Consider the following 16,326-nt stretch of genomic DNA (forward strand, 5'->3'; position numbering starts at 1 on the left):
CTGTGTGCTGAGCGGGGGGAGAGATGTGTGCTGAGCGTTCTGTGATAGATCGCTCAGCACACATCTCCCCGTGTGTATGGGCCTTAACACATGATTTAGCTTAACTAGAAAATAGCTGTTTGCAAGTTATCATAGTGTACAGCACCATACCTATACTGTGTATTATCTTTATTATTTATTTCAGGCAAATGAAGCCCCCTACCCCCAATGATACCTAATGTATTGTTTGAATTTCTGATTAGCACAGTTGACTAGACATGTATCAATATTAGAATTTATATTTCCATAGTGTAGATGCAACCAAATCTGCATTATGTAGGGTGGCATGTGTGAGAGTGCTGCCTTTAGTTACTCCCATTACCATTGTAAGATAAATAAGATATAAGGGTGTGGAAAATACTGTAACTGTTTGAATTCCAAGTGCATTTGCTAATGGCACCTGTAAATTTATGACCAGCCTGGGATAGGCTGGAAGTTAGGTCATTTGGTTGTGCATGCTGGGAAGTCTCCAGTATTTCTACAAACACATCTACAACACCCATAGACCACTAGTGGTAGTTTTAAGCATCTGAAGAGTGAATGGGTATGGAAGAGTTGTAAAATAAACACTATACTAGTAGAGATGTGCGTTTCAGTTCTCTAGAAGTCTGAACCCACACAAAATATGTGGAGCTATACGAACCAAAACCCGGTCCGGATCTCCTGAGGATATCTGATCCAAACAAAATCTCGATTCGGATCTTCCCATGGTCTAGAATTCAGATTTTTAATCAAAACACAATGATAAACTTAAAACCAAAACATGAGGCTCTGAGCACATCTCTAGTACTAAGCATATTATACTGTACATGCCTTCTTTATTTTCTAAAAGCTTGCGCATGCTTTAGAAACTGATAAGTTGTGTATGGAAGGATGTGTAGTGCATACTGGATTTGTCCTCTGGAAACCATTAGAGCAGAGGATCCCAAACACAGTCCTCAAGGCACCCCAACTGTATAGTTTTTAAGGATATCTATAGCTGAGCGGAGATGGATAAATCAAATTTACTGAGGTAATAATTAAGTCATCTGTTTTTCAAGCATGTATATACTTGGACCATTTGGGTACCTTGAAGGCTGCTTTGGGAACCTCTGCATTAGAGTATAACCTCTTCCTTTATTCATATCTGCTCCTAACTTGTGATCTTATATGTACTTGCAGTATAAGTCTAGTAGATTCTGTAAAACAAGTTTGTTATAGACCTCACATTTTAGTTATTTATTGTTATTCTTGCTTTTATACTACTTTACTGTCCTGAATTTTGCCTTTTCATTGTTTTTTTTATTATGCCTGTTGTTCCTTTGTTTTTGTATTATGCTCTATCTCTCATCTCTATGATGTTGTAGCACCATCTAAATCATAAATGATAATAGTGATAACATTTTCTTTCAAAAATAGGGTACCGTGTACCATTGTCATTATACTGGAGGTTGTATATGGGGGGAGGGGGGGGGGGTCTGTAATGTGGGCTGTACACTGGAAAATTTGGGCTGTATATGGAGATTTATGAGTCCTGTTTTGGAAACTATCATGAGGAAAGGCGCTATTAATTTTAAAGCCATGAGACCAGTGTGTTAAAAACTGTAGTTCAATAGCTGATAACAAGGGAGGAGTAGAGAGAAATGGAAGAAGCATTCGACAGTACATGACGTTGAAAATGAGAGAACTGGAGCTGTTTGGACATGAATGAGAGTGTTTAATACACTGGGCACACCCACTCACAAAACATAACATTGGTTACCAAGTGTGCTTTTAAACCCACAATCCCCTTCTGTCCTTGAAGGTGTCCTGTAAACACAATAGAAAATGGCTACATGAATACAGTCATTTTGAATTTTCAAGCATGTAAAGTTTAGCATAAAGAATTCTTTATCTTTTTGACTTATACAAACATGAGGAACATTTGATCTTCACCTTGCTTATTATTTGACATAATCCTAACTAAACAGCATTGTTGAGAGTGGTTTGAATCAACCCCACATTGCAATATAAATCTGATAATGCAGTAATATAAACAATACAACTGGAGGATGGACATGTAGAATGATGGCTGGGAAAGCTCCCAAATGACTGTAAGACTTACAAAAGGCACTTGTTATTTCACCTGCCAAGTAGGAGTAAATGCAAAGCACAGTATTCACTCTGACAAACAGCACAATCAGGTCAATAGTCCAAGAAAGATTAAAAACATTTTATCTATTCATGTAATATTTATGGAAATCACCTGCCGGTAGATTATCAAACAAACTAAGTGAACACATATAGAGGCAAATTGCTCAATGGAGATTATTCATAGTATTATTCTACCATTTCCTTACTTTACAACACTATATAGAAAGGTTAGTGCACTTTTATCAAAAGTGTGAGAGTCAGTTCAAAGGAAGCAAAATACTATTTATGGGAAAGCTTGTGGATTCCAAGAAGAGACACTTTATAGCCTTTGAGATGGAATGTCAAGAATTTAGGGTAATTCTACATAGGCAAATCTGCCGCTCACCCTGAAAAGATCATATTAGTGAGAGGAGAGCTTCACCGAGCAATGGTTGGTAACACTTAGCTTACTTAGCTTTGTCTCGCAGAGTTAAAACAACCGCCTGAGTCCAGAGACTAAAGTGCTGAGTTACGCGCTGTTTCTTTGCATCTTTTGCCGTAGCCAGGTCTGCAACTTTTATCCCAATACTAGTATTATAATCTCATGTGGGATGCGGTCAGGATCAGCGGAATCTCAATGGTCAAAATCCCACCAGATCCCACTGGTAAGTACTGGGGTTAGGCACTAGGGGGATGAATAGGGTTAGGCTGCGGGGATGGGGGAGGTTATCGTTAGGCTGAGGAGTGGGGGTGGGTGAGGTGGGGCAGTTTGGGTTAGGCTGTGGGAGGGGGCGGTTAGGGTTATTCTGCGGGTGGGGATAGTTAGGGTTTGGCTGTGGGAGGGATGGGTTAGGATTAAGAGTAGTGGTCCATCAGTATTTTGACCATTGGGATGCCACTGTTGGCATACTGACAGTGGGGATGAGTGCCTGGATTTTGTACCCAGACCTCTAATGTATTGATTGTTGCAATTCCTTTCTTACTCATCTCGCCCTAACCAGACTTTCTTCTTTGGTAGCAGAGAATTTGTCCTGGTGCCCTTAGACACCCCCCCCCCCCCCCACCACCACCACCACCACCACCACTTTCCTTATAGTCTCAGGGACAATCAATATCTCCACCGTAACCAGGGCCAGATTAAGGTCTGGGCAACAAATTTCTTGGGGCCCCTGTGCAACAAACTTGTGGGGGCCCATATATAACCATATAACTGGGCTCCCCTTAGCTCTGGGCCCCATAGCAGTAGCAGATGCACAATGCAGATAAGTACCCCAGGGATAAACACATGATGCAGGCACAGGTTTAAGACTGAAACAGGCTCCCCTCGGCCAGAAATTTTATTGTACGGCCGCTCGCAAGGTGATGGACAGGAAGAGGACGATTGTGGGTGGTAACTGGCCGTTTTCTTGGAGTGTCAGGAAAAACACAGGCATTTCAAAGCGTTTTCAGGGCAGGTGTGTGACATCAGCTCCGGACTCAATCAGCCTGATTTCTTCGCACTGGAGGAGTAAGTATTGAGCTACGCACAGACTGCACACACTGCACAGAATGGGGAATACATTCGATGGTTAGTGTGATGCGAACGGTTTTGCTGACTGAGGGGAATTTTCACACAGCATACACATGCACTCGCACACTTGCACAGGGCAAATTTTCACTCCCCCTGGGCGGCGACTATTTGATCGCAGGACAGTGTAATTTGCAGCACAGCGATTAGGTCTGAATTATGCCCATAAATAACAGCAGTTCCTTAGATGTGTATGCTGCTGGCAGCTCAATAGATGCACCTCCATAGTGCATATTAGATCCAGAGTCCCATAAATAGTTAAGTATGATCTACGCACTTTCTAATTCTGAGCCGTAGGAAGTAACATCAGTTTTGGCAGCTTATCGTACATAATTAGCCAGCTGACCCTGATTTTACACCAGCAGCTACCTCCCCTCCCCCCTGCGTACTATACGGTATCCGGACTCCAGGTCGACAACAAAAAGGTCGACACACCTTAGGTCGACGTCAATTGGTCGACACACCTTAGGTCGACATGGACAAAAGGTCGACAGGAACAAGGTCGACATGGAAAAAGGTCGACATTCGTTTTTCACGATTTTTTTCTTTTTTGGAACCTTTTCATACTTAACGATCCACGTGGACTACGATTGGAACGGTAATCTGTGCCGAGCGAAGCGGTAGCGGAGTGAAGGCACCATGCCCGAAGCATGGCGAGCGAAGCGAGCATGCAAGGGTACGCGGTGCACTAATTGGGGTTCCCGGTCACTCTACGAAGAAAACGACACCAAAAAAACATAAAAAACTCATGTCGACCCTTTTCCATGTCGACCTTGTTCCTGTCGACCTTTTGTCCATGTCGACCCTTTGTCCATGTCGACCTAAGGTGTGTCGACCAATTGACATCGACCTAAGGTGTGTCGACCTTTTTGTTGTCGACCTGGAGTCCCAGACCCGTACTATACAGCAGTGGCCAGCCCTCCCCCTTCTCTCTCCACCTGCAAAAATACACCTTCCCCCACAGATGTACAGCAGCGGCTGACAATCTCTCCACCCAGTATTCAGCAGCTGTCCTACCCTGTCCCTGGGAGATGAGGAGGGAGATACAGTAGAAGTGGGGTGGCTTGCACAGAGCTCCAGATGAGCACTCAGGTCAATATATCCTCCATTACATAGTCCTGTAAGCGGGCCCCTAGGATCCGCCGGGCCCTAAGGGACAGATTGGATTGCTTTGTGGTAAATCTGCTATTGTTGGGGACAGTGTGTGGGCACTCTAAGTGTGGAGCCCCAGGAATGTCCACCCCTGCTGCCCGGTCCCTGCCTATAATCTGGCACTGACCATAACTCCATAAACTGCTAGAGATGCATATCACATCCCCATTAAATGTACACAGCCAGGAATATGACAAGTGGGTCTATTTACTTACACCCATTGTTAACTGAAACTCTTTATCATACCTCCCAACAGTAGCAGATTGAGACATGGGACATCGTGGGACAAAGCAAAAACTATTTTCTTTCAGGACTTCACTAAACATTTGTATCTACAAGTAGCGTGATATAGAGTAAACATGGGATTGGTCATTTAAACAGTTTAAAGCAAACTTCAAGTGGCCCCTATGTCTTGGATTAACACATATAATAGGTTTGCCCAAGACAGCATTTTAATCTTTGCTTACACTTTAAATACACTACATAGCATGTCAAGGTTACAAAAGAAAAGCAGTTAGGATGTCATCTTATGATTTGTAGCACTGTGATCTCAGCCTGCGGCTACAGACAGCATTTCCTGATCCCTTCTGGCGCTGCAGTCAGAGAAACAAATCATTTACATTTTTCCCTCCAGAGAGGCACACATAGGCAGTATGTTATCGTTCTTATTATTGCCAGTGTCGGACTGGGGCCTGAAGTGCCTACCAGGGGAAAGCAATAGCAAGGGCCAAGTAAGAGATCTGATCATCTATTTGATAGGTATGATCAGCAGCTGAAGGGGTATGGCTGTGTCTTAATGGTGCATGATGGGCCCACTGGGGAATGAATACTAGGGGCACATGAAATAACATAGGTTATGCCAAGCGACGGCACACTGTCAAAGGAGAGATGGTCATCCTATGGAGGAGGCAAGATCAGCCCATGCCATGAAAAATTAGTTCTAAAAACTGTCCACAGGGAGTGGCTACTGGTTACTATATATGGCTAGACACATTTCTCAAATGGCTAGGAACCGTGGCCAAAAGTCAGGAGCTAGTAATTTGTTAGTAATATTTATGTTGCGCACAATCCACCATAAAAAAGGTAACTTACGGTAAGTTAGATAGGCCAGTACCAATGTGCCCCTCAATATTCATGCATCACCCCATGCAATTTACATCAATTATGCTATAGTATACTAGCACATGACTACATACAGTACCAGACTCTTATCAAATAGTATGCTACCACCGGTGCACCCACACAACAAGCAATGCCCCCTCGTATTTGTCATTGCTTATTGTCATTGCTTTTCAAAGAACCCAATAAATGTCCCAAAAATTTGTCAAAATTGTATACTGTAGTTAAAAATTATTATGTGTAGATTTTACCAGCAGTACAAATTAGAGCTGAATTAAGACCTCATGGGGCACTAGGCAAGATTCTGGTTAGGAACCCCTATCCCTCTCAAATTTAATTGATAATAAAGATTTTCACCCTTTGATAAATTGTCCTTTATTGTATGCCTCTTCACTGAAAGAATTCCTGAGTGACAGTGTCTCAGACAGTGGTGCCGAGAGGGGGAGGGGAGTGAGTACTAATTACCATGAATGGACTTATTGGAGGGGGCTGGCAGGGGCCTGACCTGGACTCGTATCAACTGCTAAAGTGAATATTGTCCTCTTGTATGACCACTGGCACACCCTGTACAGCGGTGTTGAGGAAGGGATATGAAGTATGGGGGGCATGTGCACTCTTGCAGATCACACAGCCATGCCCACAGCAGCCAGTACCTATGGGGAGAGACTTCCTCTTGAGCTCACATGCCCCTTTCCTCCTCACATCCCATCCTCCTCACCATCCTGTGAGTATAGCAGCTGTCACCATGTGAAGCCGCTGGCACCCCCTATGTGGCTGCCAATGCTCTTCTGTACAATGCGCAAGACTATTTCAGTGCATTTTTTAAAGAGAAACTGTGGCCCAGCCTTCCCTGGATTGGCAATGACCCCCTCAGTGAAAGGGCCAAGAGCACCACACACACTGCACCCATTTTAGAATTTGCCACTGTAAGTATGGGCTGTGTGGAGTGGAATGATTCACTATTGATACCTAATGGTAAATGAGTCACTGTATTATCTATAGACTGTACATAACTGCTCAGGCAGCGATGTCAGTGCAACCTTGAGTAGATTCACAATTTACTTTACTTTTTGACATGATTTTGTTTTTCACCCTTTTGGTTAATATCCTGTATCAACACATCAGGTTCACATACACAAGTAGCAATTCTCTTGTCAAGGAGGCTAAGTGATTCAGTGAAGGAGGCGGAGCCATCCCTCACATTTATAGTATTGCAAAATATACCAAGATTGGCAATGTCCCACTGTACTTCCTCCTATCTCAGCGGTCCGGCCTCTTCCAACCCACCTAGTTCTGAGACATCACACACACCTCTGCCCATTAAACTATGTAATCCATACATTGCACATACATTGGGCACTGTCCATCCACCAAAAAGGGTTAGGCTTTGTGTCAGTGGGGCCCACTGGGGATCACTGTAGCCCCCACTGTGCCAGTCCCACCCGATATATAGCCTATTGGGATGGTGGTCACAATAGGTGCACAGTGGATGTAAAAGTGACTGTTAGGCCACGTTACAAGATGGCACTGCACCCTGTGGTGGCCCCAGTCACTCATTACTACATTTAGGGAAAACATGCCATTGAGGACACCTTGCATGGGTTCTCCCTTCCAACAAATTAACCATCCCCAAACTGGTCAACCTAGTGCTGGAATTCCTTAGAAAGTGGGGACCCCAAAAAATAAAATCAGTTCTCCCCTCCCGATCTACAAATATGTTCAGGGCTATTCAATGCACCCCTGGTGGTGGTAGTGGTGGGTGAAGGGTTAATGGAGACAATTGGCCCCAGGACTTCCTGCATCTACTTTCCATAACTTCACCTGGAGGATGGCGGCTTGTGTAAGCTCTTTTGCATGGCAGCCCCACCCTAAAGACTTTTGCATGTTCACCTGGTGGGCAACAGCCTTTGTAAGCTCTTTTGCATGTCCGCCACCCATCTAGTACTTCTGGTGTCTTCTTTCTTCAGAAGCTTTAGCCTCCTCCTTTGCTGCCGATGGACTCCCTGCTTCTGACTCACACTGGCTAATATATGCCAGCTGAGAGGGCAGGGAGAGGACAAAGTGAGCCACATTTGGCTCTCCGTAGCCAACTTTAATTTAAAAAATGGTGAGCGTACCAATCATATCTCACTACGTCATCACTGTATTATTTAATGTAATGGGAATGGCGCCATTGTGCTTGCATGGCAATGGTAGAAACCCACCTCCGCTGATCCTGTGGCCGCTGCCATACTCTGCAGTAATGGCTGATGGGGACTGAATGCTAAATGATGCCTATAGCTTCCGCTGGGTCCCGCTGCATCAGCAGACAGTGCCAGGATTTCTACAGGACCATACCTGCCGCCATGTCCTTGACCTCCTCTGGAACCTGCTATCACATTTACCTTACTGAGAGGGGCATGCCTTGATGAAAGCTCAAGGCACAACCCCCTCAGTGAAGTAGAAGTTATAGCCAGCTCTCTTGGTGCCTATTTCAAAACACCGTTATTGCTTGTTGTGGGGCCCTGCCCCACACTACAGACAGGTTCTGATGATCAGAGGGGAGACAGAGCTCCTTGCTGGCTCCCTCCTGTATTATTTGCAGTGAAGCACTGCAAATTTGGCATCTGTCATACTCCAATGAAAACAGCAGATTTTTTTTCCACACAGTTACACAGATCAGTTGAAAAATCTGCTTTTTTTATTGCAGTATGACAAATGAGACTCTGCCTCCCCTGACTGCCCATTACTGCAGGATGCAGATTCTGTGGGGAAGTGACAGTGCTGGCGAGAGAGCCATGTGCTCTGTGTGGCAGCACTGCTCTCCTACACCTAGTTACGGCACTGGCTAAAGGGCAACACTGGGTAGTAAAGGGGTGTCCATGCATGGCCAGATTAAGGCAGGGGTAATAGAGGCAGTCGTAATAGAGCCCCCACACATCGTTGGTCCGCCAAGTGCTGCTTTTGCTTCAGGTGACACTGCTGTGGGTAAGACCCTGGTTAAGTGTGTGTGTGTGTGTGTGTGTGTGTGTGTGTGTGTGTGTCTGTCTGTATGTATTTTGTAAATTTTTTGGGTGGGGGCCCTAACAACCCTTAATCCGGCCTTGTGTTCATGTTTTGTTTAAGTTTAGTTAAGGCGTGCAGGAGGAATTGCAGGCTAATCATAGTTGAGCTTACACGAAGATACGCATGTTCCCTGATGAATATCTTGCAGCAAAGACAGAGTAGAGCAGTGATGGCAGCTATGTAACAAATTGTATGGATAAGGGTTGGTCAAACATCCTCATGAAAAAGCCCTAATACATCACCAATCGATTGGGGCAATTTGCAGACGATTGTGCAAATAAATCTGCAATACAGTATATGGAGTTGACAGATCACGGATTCAGATAAAAAAAAATCGATTGAGATTGTTAATTCAGGTTGTCCAACATGTTGCATTTCACAGATCAGTTGGGACAGCATACCTCCCAACATGACCCTCTCCAGGAGGGACACAATGCTCTGCTTCTGGACTTTTCCTTAATTTTTGATTGCCGGCAACTGTTTTGATCAGGTTAAGGCTAAGAAAGGTGTTTCAGCACAGGTGATGGCAATCATAAATTAAGAGGGAAGTCCAGAAGCAGAGCATTCTGTCCCTCCTGGAGAGGGTCATGTTGGGAGGTATGGAACTGTAGTGTATGGTAACAATCAGCTGATTTGCAGATCATTTCTACTGAACTGATATGTATTTCAGCATTGGCAGATCAGTATTTGCTGAAAATGATCTACAAATCACTGAACAATATCTGTAATGTATGGTTACAGATTGGTGGATTTGAGAAACTTTAAATCTGGGAAAAAAATCTCAGAATCTGCAAATTGTTTTTTTTGTGATTGCTGGTGTATGGGGGCCTTAATGCAGTAGCAATTATGGCTCATGTGCATCACCTGCAGAAGTGCAGCTAGCATACACATTCTTCAGGTGTTCTAGGTGCGCAACAACCACTTCATAGCTGCTTTGTCTTATCTGCAACCAGTTTATATCAGAAACATGATCATGGTATCTTTTATGTATATGTTTACAGAGAAGGAAATAATATGTCATGCATTTTATCGGTGTGAAGTCCAAAGTCTCAGCGTGACATACTTCAGTGGGAGCGGAGATAGTGTTTTATTGATAACTGGATCCTTCCCCTGGTACAGGTACTGTATGTGTGCGTGCACCTGAACAGGAACTGTGTCAGAGGGCTTATGTACACCTAATTTAACTTGTGGATTTAGTAGTAAATGTAATGGTTAACTGTTGGATGGGACAAAGCAGATGTCTTTGTTAAATCATTAGCGTTAGTTGCCTGTCTGCATTCCTGTGACTTCTACACACCTGTGTCACCAGCATTCTTCCTCCAACACATTCAGTATGAAGAATTCTTCTTGGTAGACTAAGCATAACTGCATTATTCATCACTGTTCAGTAATTCCAACAAAATGTGGACTTGCCCTTTAGAGTAGAGATGAGCGGGTTCGGATCTCAGAGAACCAAACCCTACCGGACTTCACCACCCGAGCCCGGATCCGAGTCAGGCTTGGGTTTTCCCGTCTGACTCGGAAACAAGAACGAGGCAAAATGTCATCATCCCGCTGTCGGATTCTCGAGGGGTTTTGGATTCCATATAAGGAGCCGCGTGTCCCCGCCATTTTCAATCCGGCATTGGAGAGTGTAGAGAGAGGATGTGTCTCCACCCTCAGTGTTCTCAGTGTCCGTGTCTTGTGCCATTGATACTGTCATATATGTCCAGCGGTACTTTCGCATATGCCCAGCGGTACTACCGTATAAGTCCAGTGATCCTGCCATATAATTCCAGTGATCCTGCCATATAATTCCAGTGATCCTGCCATATTATTCCAGTGATCCTGCCGTATAAGTGCAGTGATCCTGCCGTATATGTCCATTGATACTGCCGTATATATCCAGCGGTACTGCCATATAAACCCAGTGATCCTGCCGCATAATTAAAGCGATCCTGCCATATAAATCCAGTGATCCTGCCATATAATTACAGTGGTACTGTCGTATAAGTCCAGTCCAGTGATACTGCCGTATATATTTCCAGTGATACTGCCGTATATGTCCATTGATACTGCCGTATATGTCCAGTGATACTGCCGTATATGTCCATTGATACTGCCGTATATGTCCAGCGGTACTGCCGTATATGTCCGGTGATACTGTCGTATATGTCCATGGATACTGCCGTATATGTCCAGTGGTACTGCCGTATATGTCCAGTGATACAGCCGTATATGTCCATTGATACTGCCGTATATGTCCAGCTGTACTGCTATATAAGTCCAGTGATCCTGCCGTATAATTACTGTGATCCTGCCATATAAATCCAGTGATCCTGCCGTATAATTTTAGTGATCCTGCTGTATAATTCCAGTGATCCTGCCGTATAAATCCAGTGATCCCGCTGTATAAGTCCAGTGATTCTGCCGTATAAGTCCAGTGATCCTGCTGTATAATTACAGTGGTACTGGTGTATAAGTCCAGTCCAGTGATACTACCGTGTATATATATATATATATATATATATATATTTACCCTGTTGCAAAGCGGATTACTGAGGCCATAACAGGTATGCTGGTGTTAGACATGCATCCGGTATCCGCCATTGGTGCAGTGGGACTGCAGTGCCAACCCCAGATGGGCCAGGTGTTTGTGCCGCACACTTGTGTCGCTTAGCTTAGTCATACAGCTACCTCATTGCTCTTTTTTACTTCTTGGCATGATGTGCTGTTTGGGAATTTTTTTTTTTACGTGCCACCCTGTCTGACACTGCAATGCCACGCCTAGATGGGACAATTTTTTGTGTTGCTTAGCTTAGTCATACAGCTACCTCATTGCACCTCTTTTACATCTTTGCATGATGTGCTGTTTGGGTCCTTTTTTTATATCTGCCATCCTTTCTGACACTGCAGTGCCACTCCTAGATGAGCCAGGTGTTTGTGTTGCACACTTGTGTCGCTTAGCTTAGTTAGTTGGTGCACCTCTTTTTCATCTTTGCATCATGTGCTGTTTGGGGCATGGTTTTTTAAAGTGCCATCCTGTCTGACACTGCCATATAAGTCCAAGGGTACTGCTGTATTAGTCCAGGGGTACTGCCGTATAAGTCCCCCAATTGCAGATTTTTTTTTAAATGACAGGGGCGTGCAGGAGATGGTGTCAGTGGATTGAAAAATTGCGGGCCACACTGCAGTGCCACTCCTAGATGGGCCAGGTGTTTGTGCCGCACACTTGTGTCGCTTAGCTTGGTAATACAGCCACCTTGGTGCAACTTTAAGGCCTAAAAACAATATTGTGAGGTGTGAGGTGTTTAGAATAGACTGGAAATGAGTGGAAATGAATGTTATTGAGGTTAATAATACCGTAGGATCAAAATTAGCCCCAAATTCTGTGATTTTAGCTGTTTTTATGTTTTTTTCAAAAATCATCCAGATCCAAACCAAAACCAAAACACGAAAGGGTGGTTTTGGCAAAACCAACCCAAAACCAAAACACAAGCGGGGAATTAGAACCAAAACCAAAACACAAAATACGAAAAGTGCCCGCCGCACAAGCATGTAGGGCCCACCGGGGAAATGCAGTGGTAGGGGCCCATGTTAGGGGTGTGGCCAGTCTGCAGAGGGGGTGTGGCCTGCCACCTCATTGGTTTGACTAACCATTAGAGATTGCAATTTTTGGGCCCCTTCATAAAAATATACAGTAAATTCAGCTGCTGCATGCATGATAATGTACCAGATTAATAACAGCAATGCACTGTAGAAAATACACCATAGTCCTGTATAAGGTAACATATGTATAATGTATAATTCAAGTGCACAGTCTGGAACCTGATCCTTAGTGCAGGAGGTGGGCCACCAGGCAGTAGGACCCACCGGTGGTTTTCCCTGTACCCCTGTGTGCCAGTCCGAGCTTCCGCCGCACATCTCTACTTTAGAGCATCCTAGGTTAAACCATTTTTTTCTTCTTTTAAACTTGAAAATCATTGCTTTAAAACAGGCCTTGTAGTAAATGTAGGTGGTGGCTCTTATTGTATTGTCCTATTACATATTATTCTGTGATGTGACTAGTTTCAAGTAAATTGGGCGTCTGCATTATGCCTGTGTTTGCTCCTTATCTGGGTGTGCCCCCAAAACTAATGGGGCATACACACGGAACGATTTTTGCCTATTTTCTAAGCGATCATCATCTGACTAGATCGCTTAGAAATAAAGCACAAATCGCTCCGTGTGTATGCCCCACAACGTCGCTATCACTGGCTCAGATCATTCAAGCATGCAGACAAGTTCTATTTAGATCATCTAGCATGTGCATAAAGAACACTGGTTAGCACAGATCGCTTAGTGCACATTGCTGTGTTTATAGCGCTGTGTGCTGAGCGATCTGTGCTAACCTAGATCGCTTAGACAAGTCGCCCCGTGTGTGTGGAGTATTAGCTTGTTATTAAACAGAACCAGAAACACTCGGCATCATAATGTGCTATTTCTCATCTACACAGCCTGCAAGTCCAAATGAGACTTTTCTCATTATTTGTTATTATATGCAACATTTGATTCATCATAACCATTAGTGTAGGGGTGTGGAATATAATGAAAGGCATTCAATGATTCAACACTTGATATGTCAAGACTATACAATAGAGCGATCTGTAAATTACTTTGATGTTAACCCCTAAAATTACAAGGTAAGAAATTCCCACCTATGCTTTAACCTGGTTATAATAGTTCTAACCGTTTTCCCTAAAGGTAGTAAGGGGTGCTGCAGACCCCGTCTCTACTCTCTGACATCTTCTGTGGTCTTCCCCGTTTCATTAAAAAAGCAGCCATAATAGGTTTCTGTGGGAGCTGTCTGGAACTTAGTCCTGACAGCTGACATTGGGGCTAATTCAGACTGGATCACCATCACTGCAGTGGCAGCGATCGTAGTCTGATTCCTTTTGTGGAGTGTGCTGTGTGCATGCGCAGTGGCCACACTGCGCATGCCTACCCGGGAGCTAAAATCATCTTAGGCTGCGATCGCCTCTGCCTGCTTGACTGGCAGAGGCGGTCGCGGGGTGGGAGGGGTCATGTCGACATCGTTAGAACCCCCTGTTGGCCCCTCTGCCCCCCCTTCCCCCCCAGGATCCAGACACTTGAAATATACATTAATAACATTAGACATATTTTACCTTATATTGCAAAGGACTAGTGTATTTTTAACACTGCATTTTTGTAATTAATCTGGTACATTATCATGCATAGCATAGACAATCAGTATTTTACGGGGCCAAGATCTTAGCCAAGCCTCTGTGGGGACTGGCCACACCCATAAGAATGGGCCCCTAAAACTGCATTTCCCCGGTGGGCCTTAATGCCCCAGTCCGACACTGTGAAAGCTGCAGAATGAATTTTGACAGAGAGAGAGAGTCAATTTCAGTGGATGTTAACAGGGGGAGGCTAGTCAGGTGCAGGCATGTCACAGTCAACGACTGCGTCTTTGGCCACAACTGCACTAACACCAGCGGCCGTGTTCAGACCGACATTCAACGCCTCCGTAGGGCTGATGTAATAGGCATGATTCATCGGTGCATGCTTTCACAGTAGCAATGCTGTTCATAGCTATTATTTTGTTTGCCGCAGACTTGTAAAAACATGCTAATGACTCAGATACCATCTTTTGTACAGATACACCCACCTCACATACAAAAGCCAGGTCATCCCATCCAGTGGTGTATCTAGAAATTTTGCTCCCACAAGCCAAAAAAGTTACTGGCGCACCCCCCTCCCCCTCCTCCCTCCATTGCAATTGTAAAAGTAAAGAATTTGCAGAAGGAGGCATGGCCTCACTGCAAGGGGTGTGGTCTCACAGCAAGGGGCATAGCATTGCAGGAATAGACTACTTTATACCCCAGTTTTGCCACCTGCATGCCCAGACATTGGCCACCACAGGGAAAAAAAATCCTGACTCATGCCCCTTACATTATTTGTCATTTGTCCTATATATAGTAATGCCCCTTACGCATTATGCCACACACTGTAATGCCTGTGACACATTATACCACACACCGTAATGCCCCTTACACATTATGCTGCACACCATAAACCATTACACAATATCCACAATATGCCACACACTACAATGTTCCTGACACACTATACGACACGATACACGTAACACAATGTGCCACACACCGGAATGCCTGTTATACATTATGCTACAAAATGCAATGCCCATGATACGTAATGCCACACACCACAATGCCCATTACACATTATGCCCCAAAGTAAGGTTGCTAATTGCTTTTAAATTACTTGCTTGTCGCCAGGGTTTTGATGCTCTGGGTTCCATGCTCATTACCAGGGGTTTTATGCTCTGGGTTCCATGTTTGTTGCCAGGGATGTAATTCTCATTGCTCTAGGTGTCATGCTCATTGCAGGGGTGTCTAATACTCATTGACAGGGGTTTTCATGCTCTGGGTGTCATGATCATTGCCAGGAGTGTATAATGCTCATTGCCAGGGATTTTCATGCTATGTGAGTCATGCTCATTGCCAGGGGTGTGTAATGCTCATTACCAGGGGTTTCATGCTATGGGGGTTATGCTGCCGCCAGCTGTATGCGCTTCCAGCTCCATGTCAGACAGATGCTAGAGGTCAAGTCGGCAGACATTTTAAGAGGAACTTTTATCAGATTGACATGTGGATGCATAATCCACATGGGAATCTGCTGCTTAAACAGCGGCAGCGCCTCCCAGCCTTGCGCCTCCAAGCCTCTGCAGTGGCTGCAGGGGCTGTAGTTACACCACTGATCCCATCGTTCGCACCATCAATCATCTGACCAACCCTATGCTGTCTCAGAATGTGTGTCTCAGCTGAGAAACCAAGGCTGCTCCAACTGGAAATTGATTCACATTGGTACGGTACATTAGGACACGCCCAGGAAAATGGTCCCGACACATTTGCGACTTTCTCACCCCCCAAGCTCGCAAGAGCAGGGACTTCTTCCCTCATGTGCCTTTTTTTGTCTAACTTACACTATCTTATACTCCATACTCCCTTTGATGGCACCTAACCCCGGGTTTTCCATACCCGTCCTATATTGTCTTGAACTGTAAGTGCCGCTCATTTGATTTTGTACTGTGTAATGGGCACTGTGGATCCCTTGTGGTGCCATATAAATAAAGGACGATGATAATAATAATTATATTAATATTACATCCCCCAAATGCTGATTATCTGTCACTCACTTTGCCAATAAATTATTTCTGCCTGTGCTGTTGCTAATCCATCGCTGTGTGTGCACAGTATGGCTTGGACATGTGCAGTAGCAAAATATTGCTCTGCTGCATTTGCAATCAA

This window comes from Pseudophryne corroboree, chromosome 3 (assembly GCF_028390025.1).
Source record: "Pseudophryne corroboree isolate aPseCor3 chromosome 3, aPseCor3.hap2, whole genome shotgun sequence".
Taxonomy (NCBI): domain Eukaryota; kingdom Metazoa; phylum Chordata; class Amphibia; order Anura; family Myobatrachidae; genus Pseudophryne; species Pseudophryne corroboree.